Source organism: Rattus norvegicus, chromosome 15 (genome assembly GCF_036323735.1).
Source record: "Rattus norvegicus strain BN/NHsdMcwi chromosome 15, GRCr8, whole genome shotgun sequence".
Classification (NCBI taxonomy): Eukaryota; Metazoa; Chordata; class Mammalia; order Rodentia; family Muridae; genus Rattus; species Rattus norvegicus.
Window position 1 is genome coordinate 100,053,899 of NC_086033.1, and position 13,208 is coordinate 100,067,106.

The following is a 13,208-nucleotide window of genomic DNA, read 5'->3' on the forward strand; positions in this document are numbered from 1 at the left end:
AAGAAGGAGTGGAAAGGAAGGAATGGGAGAACAGTGTGGCAAGTAAATGGGACTCTTGCTTTACCATCTCTGGGTCAGCCTTTGAATCAACACTTTGTGCCCAAGTTTCTTGTGTACGTGTTGAACTGACTAGGTTTTACTCCTCACTAAAGGGCAGAAGTTAAGATATTTTCCCCAGATACTTGTTTCCTGAAGTGTTCACTAAGGACACTTGAGGAAGGACTAAATTAGGTTATTGGTTTCAGAAACTTAAGTTACTGTTTTATCTTTGAACTCTTCAAGGACAATAAAAATATTTCCTTCTTACAACATGAATTTACCCTGGACTTCTGTTACACGGTAAGAAAGTAACAGTGTGCATTGAAATCAGTGTTTCCTCGGATTGTCAAGTGTGTGTTAATATGCAGTTATATGGGGTCTATGAGACAATAATAATCCGTACTGGTATGTAAGTCTTTGGGCTTATCAACATTTTCTTTAAATGCTTAATATTGCATGTAATTCATTTCTAATTAGAGTATTGATAAAGCACAATTTGCTGATTGAAAGATTTTTGCTTTTCTAAGGATAAACAGTAAGTGAATTTTGCCATTACTATTGGTTTTAAACTTAAGATTTAGTGGAACACTATTTTTAAAACTTCTCTTTCTACAAAAGAATTAAAATGTTCACATAGCATAATTAATGCACTCATATCAGTGCAACAATAACTTACTTGGGATAGACTAGGCTGAGAATATTAGTACATACATTTGCAAATGTGTTATTCTTATCTTTCATCTTGTAACACTCGGATGTGTTTTGTCAAGAAATTTAGGAGATCACCCATTGTGCCTTTCCAATAAAAGTTTTACCTTGACTGTACAAAGTTCAGGGAAAAAGAGATATTGCCATTTGAAGCAGAGAATTAACTATAACACAGAGGATCTACAAGAGTCAGAACTCCTGAAAAGAGAAGGAATGGGTGAACCATGCGCGTGCCTTTGATAATTTGGTAAGTACATTTTGACTTTTGTGTGCTTTTATATGTGCTGTGGAAAGCACTGGTCTAGCATCAATGAAGAATGGTAGAGAAAAAAAGAAGTCTTCAGATATTTTCAAGATGACCCAACTAAAACAAGTACCATAAAATGGGAAAAATAAAATGATGTAAGTAAGTAAATATAGACCATGTTACAAAATGAATGCAAGGAGATTCTGTGAACAGTATTCCATTTTCTAAAACACCCAGTTCCACAGTTGTGGGCACGGAGTTCCAAGGGCCACTCAGCAAAGTCAATGAAAGCTGCATCTTCCTTGGGCCTCCAGAGAGTCCTTCTCACACTGATTTTCTTTTCATTTGTTTCATTGGGTTTATGTCTTCTCTCCTGTAAAAACTGAGACAAACTACATCAATTCCCTGAAATGACTTAGAGGGGAGGTTAATGCCCCCTTAATTAGGGACCCACCTGTCTCCTGACGAGCAGAGATTCATGGACCCCTTCCATGGTGCCTTCTGCTACAATGAATACATTTCTGAGATAGTATTATTTCCTTCTGCGCCCTGTCTGTTGACAGCTGTTGGCATGAAAAGTAGACGGTGAAGGAAAGGCTACGAGAGCACTTGAATAGAGATCAGAAAGGGAAGAAACATTGGACAAATGTGTAACTGCCAGGGCTTATCCAGGGCGAGTTCTCCTTTTTAGTGCATATAATATGATATTCACTGTGCCTCAAGGACTAAATATAAACTGTTTTTTCTAATATGATAGCTTAGAATTCTGTTGAAAGGTGTTTTTGACTGGTACATGTAGACAATTCTGTCTGGTTATACCAGAGGACAAAGCATGTCCACAATGGGGTGAGAACTTACACTGACAATAAATTGTGTGTTATTAACTATTTTATGCTAAAGTTATTCACACATGGGTATTCCTAAGTAGCAAATCATTTTTCTGGTTCAGTGCTGACTTCCTAGCATTAAGAAAGTATTTTAAGACAGTCAGGCTTTAACCCCTTCCTTTTGCTGCATTTCTCAGAATCTCACGGGTATATATAACTTGGATACATGCTGTTTTGTTTTTCAGGAAATTCAAATGTTTTCTTGTTCTTCTTCCTTCTCATTGTCTTTCTTTCATATTAAATTCAGTTCTAACAATAAAACGTAGTATCCCGAGGAGAATCCATATACCAGATATCCCATTGTAGTCATCTGATAGACAGTCAACTCCATTATTGACTTACAGAGTAGAAAACAGAACATGTATTACAGATATTTTAGATCCAATTTCCTGTCTGACCTTGAGCAAGTCCTGTGACTATTAGAACTGCAGCCACCTTTCATAAAGTTGTGTCCTCAAGCCAAACCATCCCTAAATATCTTTCTAGATTTCTAGATCTCAACAATGAAACATTGAACATTACTAATACCTTTATAAGTTTGCCTCACTTAATGGTTTCTATTATAATATAGTATTATTTATTCCATAAAAGGCACTAATGATTTTAGTTACGACTTCATCCACATGTTTAAATTTTCAATTTCTTTATCACTTACATGGACATGACTTTTCTGAGTAGGATTGAGTATTATGATCCTTTTATATGTAAAATTAAAAATAGTGAAATGTGTAGCTTTTATACTATGGGGAGGACAATGTACTATCCTATTATAAATATTTAGTCAACAATGTTTTGGTATTCATTAATTTTCTAGAATTAACATGTTCTTCTACATTCAGCAATGATCTGTCATGATATTTAGTAACAAATAACACTTTGATTGACTGCTCTGAAAGAATAAAAACCAAAGGGCATGAAGTCAATGATAAAATTCCACAAGCTGGTTTGACAGTACTCTCTCTTTTCTCATGGAGTTTCTCAGAGACACTTTTAAATAGGCATAAACAAGTGTTGTCACACTGAAAATTGATTGCCGAACAGGAACAGAATAAAGAAGCTGATTTTCTGGTCTTCTGTAGTTCAAGGGCTACCTCAGAAAAAGAAGGAAGAGCACAGGGCAGGATTGGAACTGAACACTCACAACAATCAGCAAGAATGCAGGTGGAGGCCTGCGTCACAGCTCGCACCGTCTAGCCTGTGAGCATGGGCGCTGTGCCTGATTCACAGCTCACAACAAGATGTATTTAACGAAATTGGATTGTGTGCAATTTTAGTATTTCAGTTTCCCAGTTTATAAATTGTTTTTCAAGAATATCTGATACTTTCATCAAATGTGGTAAAGTGAAATTATATGAAAATAATACTTGCTACACAAACACAGAAGGTTAATTGGGTACATTCTATACAGGAAATAATGGTCTTCACAGAAACTATATATAATATATCAAATAAAAATTCCAGTGTCGGGTGCGGGATACCTCCACCCAATTGTTGGGGACCCAAAAGGCCAACTCAAGTTATTGTCATTTTTGTGGCTTAAATAAAGAAGTACCCTCATAGACTCAGGTATCTGCACATTTGGGCCACAGGTGATGGCACTGTTTGGCGACATACGGAATATTTAGGAGATGGAGTTGCTTGAGAAAATTTGGTATTGTGTGACTAATTTGATGTTTTTATAGAAGACAGAGAGAGAAGGATTTCAAGACCATATGTTTACATAAATATTCAAATGTGTGATGATTCTGTGTTTGTTGTTTAACCCATATACATCATTTTGTAGTATATCATGAGTCTTTTCTAGATCAATAAACCAATTTCAAAAATAATTGTAATTGATGTATAAAACTTTTCCTGTGAAGGTTACATAGTTTATTGAATCAATCTCCTATCAAGAGACATTAAATATTTAATAATCTTCCATAAACAATGTTGTCATGAAAATCTTTATAAACTAGGTTCTACTCACCATTAATATGTGGCTAAATTAGCTTTTCCTTAATGGAAACAAGAAAGAGAGGTGTCTTATTCTATGTGGACCACAGTAACCAATGAAAAGGAAACCAAGTAAGTAACAATAATTTGGAAAAGCAAACTAATTGTTTTTGTTGGGGTTCTGTTCTGTTTCTGTCTTTTCATAATTAGTGAGTTCAATTGTTGTGGCTTGAAGGACATGTCCCTCATAATCTCAAACATTTGAGTACTTGGCCTCCAGTTAGTGGCAATGTTTGGGAAGATTTAAGAGATGTGACCTTTTTAGAGGAAGTTTGTCACTGGAGGCCTACTTTGAGACTCTAAAGCCTCTGAGTTCCTGTTTTCTCAGTTTCCTGCTCCTGCTGCCATTCATGACATCTCTTGCCTAAAGCCTATTGACATGCTTCCCTACATTATGGACCTGAAACCTCTGGAAGTTTAAGCTCACATAAACACTCTCTTGCATAAATTGCCTGGACCATTTTATCCCTGCGACAGAAAAGGGGTGAAAACTCCTCCCCCTGCTTCTTTGATCTCAATAATTGGAAGAAAGTTTTTCTGTAACACAAATTTATATTACCACCTTTTGCATATTTAACTTTCCTCCCTAAATAGATCTAAGGTTGCACAAACTATTTGAATCCTTTCTTGCGACAATGGCCTTTAAATTAGTAAAAGTCCAAATAATCACTTTCGATCTAAACCAGTTATTACAACAAAGGAAAATCCTGCAGATTTTTTTGAATTTGGATACAAAGAGGAAAAAGGCAAGGGTAAGTTTACAACTATAGGCAAAGCAGCGGAAAGACTTGACACTTAAATCCCAGTACTCAAAAATGATTGTCACCTCCTGTCTTCACAGGTAATCTTGAAAGGTTAACAGAAACCAACCCAGAAGGGGATAAGCTCTTGTCTTTACTAATTATGCTTCTATACTAAGCCTGTCCCTACTCCTTTCTGTCCCCCAGGTTTAATAGATTATCAGTGTATGTATAATGATTTCCTTCCACATCAGTAAGAAATACTATCAACCCCAATCTGATGGAAATATTCTGCTGTTTCTTGGAGGTACTTGTAGTGCTCAGATGAATATGTCACAAAAAAATGCTCACTCCGTTGTCTACTATCTAGTAGCTCAATAAACCTTTTTATTTCAGAGATACATAGGGTTTTATGTTTGGGTTTAGCAAAAAGCTGGACTCCACACATTTTATTTTAAGCATGCTATTTTGCCATATTTATTTCAATTAATAATTATTACAAAATTTTCATCTCAACATCTCCTTAAAATATAATGTTAATTCCCACCAACGTCAAAGGAAGTTGGAGTGAAAGTGGAATACATCTTTATATAAAGAAACTATTTGCAAAAAAAATGTGTCCCTTAATTTTATTTCCTGATGCTACAAAAATTATCCTGACCAAAGCACCTGAGAGGAGAGAATTTTCTTTGGAACACAAGCCTAAGTTTCAGTCCATCATTGTAAAGAAGTCAAGGTACCAAGAACTTGGAGAAGCTAATCATATCACATCCAAATCAGGAACAATCAGTCAATGCATACATGCCAGGATTCACCGTTCCCTCTCTTTTTTTATACAGAACAAAGTGTTCAAGGCGTTGAAGGCCATGCACAAGGAACAAGAAATAGGTTTAGAACTCATGAACTATGGCCCACTACTTAGCACAACCATGCTGGTAAGCTCACAGACTGTTCCAATCAGGACTTCAGTTATAACCTGAACTTTCTCAGCATGCAGGAACTGGAAAGCAAATGCTACAAATAGCTCTCTTAAGACTTACAAACGTTCCACTTTTTATGGGCCTCCCCCCGCCAAAAAAAGATACCTCAAATCAGCAGGAAGCAATTTTAAGAGAGCAACGCCACCATTCTAAGAGATGAATTGGGGTGGATTGGTTCTGGTCATTGGATGGATGAGGAATATTTGTTGTTGTTTAAGGGAGATAGTTGCAAGTTGTTATGGTCTTGAACAGGGAAGAAACACAACAAGGAAATTTAAATTGGGGATCTTTTTTTACCTTCTTTTTCTTTCCTCTACCCTTCTTTCTCTCCTATCTAGTGTTAGGGGGAAAGGGAGAGAACTAATGAAGAAAAAGGAGGAGCATTGTGATAATGGCACAAAGAGTAGATTATTGATTCTACTCTTAAACTATTAGAGCTACTACAAGTCAAAAATTCCACATTGGAATAGATATTTATATATTGATACAGAAATAAGTTATATTTGGTTACAACATACTATGTATCACGCCTGGTTAAGGTATTGTACCTAATGCAGTTCTTAAAGAGGCAATGTTAAGTTCTAGTCCTATTGAAAACTGCTATTACAAATTGTTTAGAATAATTAGGAAACACAAGTCAGACAATCAAACTCGTGATCATGTTAGATATTGTTTAGTTAATTACAGAAATATTTTTCTAAAGTTGAAAAAAGAGTAAATAGCTAGAAACAAGCAATGTTTCCCTATTCGGATGTATCATAGGTAGATGGTCTTTAAAATCCTTGGAGAGCTACAGGATATGGCATTTAAGGATATTTTACAAATAAAAGGATCTTTATGGCAGTGAGCCATGTCAGCTCTCGGCAGCACCACATTCTACTTCAAAGAAGATGATGAGCATTGAAGGACCAAATTCCTTGTGGAATTTACTTCAAATATGGCTCTGGACAAGAAGCAGCCCTTGCTTCAAATGTTGACAATATGCCATCCAGACTGGACACTGAAGATGCATGGAAGTTGATGGCAAACTTTGCCAACACAGGGTAAGCATCATTCATTTTTTTTCCTGCTTCATAAAAAGGTTTGTCAGATATTCTGGTCCAGAAGGCTGAGGATGATGCTACAAAGACACGGCTCAATGTGGGGGCAGTGTCCAGGAAGCCAGTCATCGCTGACATTGCTGTAATTTTGGAAGCTGAATCCCTGTACTTCCTGCAGACTCAGGTAATATTTATTACTTTACAGGTCTCTGATGGCATCGGAGACGAGATAGTTATAGTCTCAAAGTTGTTTAAGCTGTTTAGGAGTGAAAAATTTTTCTTATGTCTAAGAAGACATTTTAGGTTATTAATGCAAGTTATGATGTAAATTAATTTAGGAAGAACTCCTTAGAATAAAATAGATAGTAGAGTAGTTTCTCCAAAGTTGTTAAATGCATATGGACAGGACATAATAAATATAACGTTACCTGACAGTCTTCCTAGTGGTTATTACTGTGTGTAGTTTCTTATGGTAAGGGAAAGAGTCTTTTATTAAGCTAGAAGGGAAGAGTGTAGAGAGACTCTTGTGCAATGTACAGAAGCATCACCTGTCAGATGAAATGTTGTTGGCCTATTAACTTAACACGAATCAGTGCAGTGGGAGTTCCAGCACAGAGAGTATTTCTGGAATAGAGTCAAGTGAGGAGAGATTTGCCCTGATCACTGAAGGAGGTGGTCCCAAGAAACAGAAAAGGTAACCAACCAAGTGCCATGACTGAGAGTAGAATAAACAGGTAGGTAATTAAGTTATCAGCTACTCAGGGAGCAAGCAAAAGCTTAATATTTCATTTACTCGTGAAATATTAACTCTCACAGTCATTATTTAGGGAAATTAGGTGCAGGTGAGAAGCCCACAATTACAATTTTCTTTTTCTCTGACCGCCCAGGGAATATTTTGCTGACCCCAGTCCTTTGCCAATTCTATACCTACCTCAGTTTACCTTGAATGTCAAAGCCCACAGTTAAGATGGATCTTCCTACGTCAATGAACTCAATAAAGACAGGTCCTCATAGATAATCTCAGGATGTAACCTTAATCTAGAAAATCCATTGTACAGATGTGTGGAGGCATATCTCAAAGGTATGAAGTTGAAAATTAATACTAACCATCACAGTTTGAAAGTGAAAAATATCAAATACAGATTATCATATCATTGCAGCAAAATTGTTTTCTAGGTCTATACATTTGTGACTGCTCCACATCTGAAGCAGTCCTAGAGTGAACTGCAACCTGAGAGCCATGAAAGGTTGAAAACAACTGTAAAAGGAAGTAGTTCACTAGCCTTGGTATTCTTGTCAAGCTTTAGCCTCTTCAGAGGCACACTGATAGATGATTCCCTTCCACTTACAACCTATGGGGTTGGGGCAATCTGAATCAACATTGTACACTAGGATTGCTGTGTGAGCACAGATAGTAGTTACAACGTTCTAGTAGAAGGCTCTTAAAAGAGTGAAAATACATAGTTCTACTTACCCATATCTGTGACAAATATTACAGTTGCATCTCATTAACTATCTAAAAGCCATCTGTGAGGCTTCGTTTAACTTTAATTCAGGTTTCTTGTTGGCTTATATACTTTTTTGTTTAATAAAACTTGAGTAGTCTTCCTCAGTTATACATCTAGAGTCATGAATATCTATTAACTCAGAAAAAAATGTTCTTTTCACATATTAGCAAAGTTTGTCCTAAGGACCTCTAGTAATGGCAATCTCCAGGCAAAGGACAGAAAGGAGAAGATTCCAGAATACTGAATAAAGTATTCAGGGCAACTTTGCCAAGGAAAGACACCTATAAGTTTGGTCAAATTTAGTAAAGTCTTGGTAAATTGCTCAATACACTAACAGTAAGTTGAGGGGCATGGCATGCACCAGTTTAACAAAATCAAAGAAACCTTAGGAGCGTGTGAAGCAGCACCATCGGGTCATACACATCTTCCTCAACTCAGCCTGGCAGAAAACATCTCCAGAGAACGCCATGACTGAGCAGCATCTCTTACAATGCCAAGACCACCGGGATGAAAGAACAAATCCAGGTAAATTTGCAGTTGGCTGATATTGTCATACAACATCTGAAAGATTGTTCAAAGTCCAGAGAAGGCAATAGAAGCTAGAGGAATGAGCCTCAGTCAAAGATCAGTCAAACAGCAGCAAATAAATACCATTTAGCTTTGAAAAGAAACACATGTTCGGGAATGCTGGGCTAAAGAGAGCTACCTTAATCTAAAGAGCTCTCTCTCTCTCTCTCTCTCTCTCTCTCTCTCTCTCTCTCTCTCTCACACACACACACACACACACACACACACAGACACACATACTCATGCACACACACATACACACTCACACACACAAACACACATATATGCATACACATGAGTGTGCTCAAATATAAACATATACATAAACACAAAATACATTTAGGCAGTCATGTAGTATCATATCTTGTTGCTGGTTATTATGGCTAAAGGTGGCTAGGGAAGTAAAGGTAGCATCTATGTAGCTATTATCCAGTAGACATTCTCATAATTAAGAAAGGAAGAAGAAAATTGGCATCTCGTGAGCAAAAAGAAACAAAAGGCCTTATAAATCAAAAGACTGGAACAATGCCACCTCATATTATATATATGAAAGGCAAAATAATAAAACTAATAAATGTTCTCAATAAATAATGCCTGATATAAGATAACAACTATCACCCCGGAAATGGTCACAAAGACATCTTGGTGGTGGTGTTACTCTTATATCAGTTGGGGCAGAGCAGATGGCTTCCTTTTGTTCATCGTAGCTTGATGCCATGTTTGCTGGCCAAAGCTATTTTCTACCTAGGACTCGCAAAAATCAAATCAAATCAATTTCAGGCACCACAGCACAGAAGGAAGAAGACAGACAGAGACCTGTAGACTACTTTGCCACCCACAGACCTGCCCTCCAGTGCATGGCACTGGTGGGCCATAAACATCTGCTTGCCAACACACTATGAAGTATGGATGGAGGCTGTCACCTAGGGTTCTGCTAGCCACATGGCCAGCCCTGTAGCTGGAGCCACCACAATATACAAATATATGGCCACCACAATATACAAATATATGGTGGCCAGATGGGAGAAAAGAGAAGTGGAGTTGCTTGAGCATTATGAAGAGAGATGAAACTGAAAATCCAAGAGTTGAGAGGAGCAGCCTCTGGTGATGGCCAGTGTTGCCACCTGGGGACATGGTGGGATTCCAGCTTAAGATACCACATCGAGCCATGTCTGTGTGTATGACTATGGCTATGAAGTGGCAGGGGTAGGTGCCAATATCTGTGGTTCATATTACCACAAGAGAACATGAAAATGTCCCTGGTTGGGGAAGACGCTGGGACCACTCCCATGTCCCGGGATCATGCATGACTGGCCCTGCCCTTCACTGGATGCAGTGTTCTGGAGAGCTCTTTCCATCTCTCACAGCTTGCAGCACTTGGGTGAGCGGCCACAGTTCCTCACTCAGCCAGCACAGTGGAGCTGTCCCTGATGGTATGGATGAGCCTTCTGGAAGGCCAAGTAGGTGGGAGAGCTGAACCCACCACTCATCTGCTGTGAGGTGGTACAGGGACAAAGGTGGTGTGCTACCTCACCCCGAATACATTCAGCAGTCAAGAAAGCTGCCCATGAGGTTATGAGCTCTGGACAGCCATCTCGGCTCTTCACCAGCTGCGGCACCTGCAAGAGGTGGCTCTCAGTTTGGTGAGCTGGCCCTGTCCGTTGCTGCCTGAAGCACTTGGGAGAATGGGCTCTGTACCTTGCCTGGGCAGCACAGTCAAGATGTAGGGGACATGGGTGCGTCATCTCTGATGGCTGAAGCATGAGAGAGTCATGAAGTGGTATGGGTGTGGGGGTGATGCCCACCCTCTCACCAACTGTGCTAGTATGGAGAGGTGGCCCCAAGAACAAGAGGAAGGGAGAAGTAGCCCTTCCCTCTCACTGGGTATAGCCCTTGTAGAAACAGGACCCGCACCTCATTTTGGCAGAACAGTGGAATGATCCTGATAGTGAAGACTACTTGATAGCGAGGGAAAGCTAGTCCAGCTCCTCACAGGCTAAATCCCGGAGAGTGCACTCTGCTCCTTGACTGGGCAGCACAGTGAGGCTGGCTCTGAAGGCATGGATGTAGCCATGTAAGCAGAAGAGCTGACTGTGTTCTGGCTGATAGTGACATTGGGTGGCCTAGACAGAGCAGGGCTGAAGAGCTTGCCCTGGAGATTTGTATAAGGGAGAGCTGATAGGCTGACTAGCTGTTATCACCTAGGCCCAGATTTAGGGATCTTAGATGGCACACCCCAAAATCTACATCATTGGTGAGTGATTGGGACCCAGGAAAGGACCAGTCCTGCTATTCCCAAGTTTCAGGATCTCCATGGCACAAGGCTACAGCAGCATAACTTGGAGGAGTCCTGGTGAGGACCCAGCATCAATGGTGTCACAGAATCCAGAGACGAGGAACCAGACCAGTGACTCATTGCAATGAGCATTTGCAATGGACAAATGGGCATTTGTGTGGACAGAGGGACACACTGTGGAGCACACCGTGGCATGAGACACCATCCACTCTGAGATGTGTTCTAACCTTTTCTATCTGTTCCTGTTTATTTGCTTGTGTGTTGTTTTAATTTGGAGAGAGATTTTGAGGGAAAAGGGAGGATATGAGGGGATGAGGAGATGAACAGGACTGGTGTGAAACTCAAAAAGAATCAACAAAATGTTTACAAAGAATGGATCTCTGCTTAAGAATAAAAGACAATTATAACCTCATATACTAGCAATGGACCATGCAAAGGGGAAATTAAGAAAATAAAAACTCATTTACAATACATCAGAAAGAACAAAATAAGTTTAATAAAGGACCAAAACTCCCACATAAAAAAACTTTAAATACACAACTGTACTTTAAAAAGTGAAGACAACCAAATAAATGGGAAGAAATCTCACATTTTTGCATCAGAAGAGTTAATGATGTTTAAATGGCAATCATCTTCGAATTCATCTACATATCCAATTTATTCTCTATCAAAATCCCAGCTGGCATTTTTGGAGAAAATAACAAGAGAGTCCTAAAATTCATATGCAAATACAAGAGACTCGGAATAAACAAACAGTCTTAAAAAGAGCACAAATTTGGAAGATTCTCTCTACTTGACTTTAAGATTTACAGCACAGGCAAATGAAGACACTGCTGTGTTGGTGGAAGAATGCAGATGGGGTCCCAGCACTGAGGGAGAAGTGGATACAGGGTCTCGAAAGTAAGTGTAAAACAATTTGCAATTGATACTTGCCAACATAGAGAAAATCAGTTCTCTTCAATGGCACATCACTGGACATATCAACCACATTCCAGGACAGGCCCTATTCCCAGGGATAGTTACAATGTCCCACCCCCCAACTCGTGTGTGTGTGTGTGTGTGTGTGTGTGTGTGTGTGTGTGTGTGTGTGTGTGTTGCTACATTTTATTTTATTTGACTTTGTCTTATTGGTCTTTTGTTTGTTTCCATTTTCAGTTTTTTGCGGTAGGGGTAGGGGGGAATTGTGTATTCAGTTTTTTAAGAAAGAGAAAGTCCAGAAAGTTGGGAGGTAGGAGATAGAGAGGATCTAAGATGTATTAGGGGAGGAGAAAACAAGACCAAGACATTTTATTTAACTTTTTAAAAAATAGACTAAAGTAACAAATAACGCACGTCCACAATCAATAGATTAGAATTCTAAGACAAGGAAAGTATCCCTAACCTGAAAAAATTAGCTGGAAATAGATCACGAGCCAAAACACGACAGATTTAGCTGTAAAATTTTCATAGGAAAGAATAATAAACCTTGATAAATTTTCATCTTTCTGTAATGGTTTCTTGTGCAAAACCAAATGCATGAGATAAAAACGTGAATGATTAAAAGGATTTTACTAGAATTCAAACATTTTGTGCTTCAAAAGACAAGGATACCCCCTTGCCCCAACTTCATGCATGTGCAGCAGAGAGCTGCCTTGTCTGGCCTCACAGTGACTCACTTAATCCTCCCCAGGGGAGACACTATCCTCTCAGAAGCAAAGAGATGGGGCATGGGGAGAAGCTCTGGGAGGGAGCACTAGGAGAGGGGGCAGTGTTTGGGATGTAAATTAGTTAACTACGTTTTTTTTAAAAAAAGACAATATAGAGAGAGTAAACAGATGAAAATTTGGTATTAGCATATTTAATGAAAGACATGCATTTAGATCATTTTTCTCTTTTATGTCAGTAAAGCATATAAAACCAAAAATGATATGGACAAATGATCTGCATGATTTTCTCCAAACAATGCATACAAATGGCAGGAGAGCCACCAGCTAGAGCCTCAGCAGGATCCTCCATGAAGCACTAGGGAAAGAGTCAGACACCTCATTTCTCAGGGAAGTGGTAGAAACAGCAAATGTTGGCCACCATGGTGAAAAATTAGGGTCATCAAATTCCTATACTGAGAATGGGGAATGGCATGTCCTCTTGAGAAAACAGGGTGCTACAGTTCTTCAGCTACACAGCATGGCAGTTCCATTCCTGGGTATATGCTCAAGGAAAAC